This window comes from Sarcophilus harrisii, chromosome 1 (genome assembly GCF_902635505.1).
Source record: "Sarcophilus harrisii chromosome 1, mSarHar1.11, whole genome shotgun sequence".
In the NCBI taxonomy this organism is placed as follows: domain Eukaryota; kingdom Metazoa; phylum Chordata; class Mammalia; order Dasyuromorphia; family Dasyuridae; genus Sarcophilus; species Sarcophilus harrisii.
In genome coordinates, this window is record NC_045426.1 from 657,888,513 (window position 1) to 657,890,367 (window position 1,855).

A 1,855-nucleotide genomic window follows, 5' to 3' on the forward strand; every position below is an offset into this window, starting at 1 on the left:
GAGATTTGAGTTGATGGAAGAATAATGCGTAGTAACAAAATCCCAACTTTCTCTTCTCTATTTCTTTTGGTCTTCCTGACATTTGATAGGAATTTTATAACATTTTGTGTGCTTTTTCACATATCATTTCATTTGATCCACACACCAGAATTTGTGGCAAGAAGGCTGCTGTAATGTCCATTACGCAAATGAAAAGTTTGAGGCTCAGAGAAATGAAATAACTTGCCCAAACTACACTAATTATGATCCAAAGACTAGAACCAAGATTTTCTAAAACTAAATCTAGTCCTTCTTTAGAAGAAATGAGTGGTATCACAAAGTAGGCTGTGAAAAATTAGATTGAAATATCAAGGAAAGTCTAGAAATAGACATGATAAACTGTATTACTAACAGTAAAGGGATCACACAGCCAGTTAAGTAGGACCCTGAATAGTTCTGGGCTTCATACTTTGAATACAATTTTTCTGATTGCCAGACTTTGCAACCCAGAGATTGATGCCACATTCCCACATTGCATTCCTAGATGCAATCACTGAGAAGCGGCTGTTTTGTCAATGAACTTCCTTAGGGATTCCTTTATGTCCTTGTTTCTCAGACTATAGATGAAGGGGTTCAGCATGGGGGTGACAACAGAATACATCACTGAGGCAACTGAGATCTTCCGAGAGGAGTGAGTAGCTGAAGAACTCAGATACACTCCAAGTCCAGTCCCATAGAATAATGAAACAACAGAGAGGTGAGACCCACAGGTAGAAAAGGCTTTATATTTTCCCTTGGATGATGGTATTTCAATATTGAGGAACAAATCTGACTATAAGAGAAAAGGATCCCTGTGAAGGGAAGGACACCTAGGAGACAAGTTAAAACATATACTACAATGTCATTAATAAGGGTATTAGAACAAGAGAGTTTCATAACTTCACCAAGATCACAGAAAAAGTGGGAAATTTCACGTTCTGTACAGAAAGACAGCTGCATCACCATTAGAATTTGGGGAATGGAGTTTAGAAGACTAATAATCCATGCCGTTAGAACCATGAGGCCACAAATCCGTGGATTCATTATGGTGACATAATGCAGAGGATGACAGATAGCCACAAAACGATCATAGGCCATCACAGTAAGGAGTAAGGTGTCTAAACAAGCAAACATCATGAAGAAGTACATCTGAGTAAAGCATCCAGCATATGAGATAACCTTAGTATGTGTTTGGAGGTTCACCAGCATCTTGGGGACCAAAGTAGTCACTAGACAGATATCTACAAGGGAAAAATTGGAGAGAAAGAAATACATGGGAGTGTGAAGATGGGAGTCAGAGCCAATGGCTAGCATGATGAGAAGGTTCCCAACCACAGTGACCATGTACATGCTGAGGAAGAGCCCGAAGAGGGGCAGTTGCTGCTCTGGCTTCTCAGAAAGTCCCAGGAGGAAGAATTCTGACACACTTGTTTGGTTTTCTGGTCCCATGCATCTGATATATCTACAAGGAAAAAGATACAGGAAGTTGATAAAATGGAAAGAGTCACCTCTCATTCTGTGATAGAGAGAATACTAGATTTAAACTCATGCGACTAAAGTTTAAGTCTAAAATCTACCACTTTTGTTATTTTAGACAAATTACTTCCTTTCCTGGGCTTCAATTTCCTCATAAATAAAATGGAATTGGACTAAGTGAATTCTAAATTATTTTTCAGCTCTCACACTTTTGGGAACTCTACAAACCATACTTAGAATTTAAGTAACTTAGAAATGAAATTATGAAAACTCTTCTCAAGGGCAATATTCCTTTAAAGTCAAAATATATTAAGTTAAACATTAAATTATATAAAATGTAAAACTACAAAATGATGGAAGA

At 37.6% G+C, this 1,855-nt stretch overlaps 1 pseudogene; it reads right to left on the reverse strand.

Moving 5' to 3' along the window:
• Positions 1-529: 529 nt before the first annotated feature.
• On the reverse strand, positions 530-1,498 carry LOC116421407 (annotated as a pseudogene).
• Between the last annotated feature and the right edge of the window lie 357 nt (positions 1,499-1,855).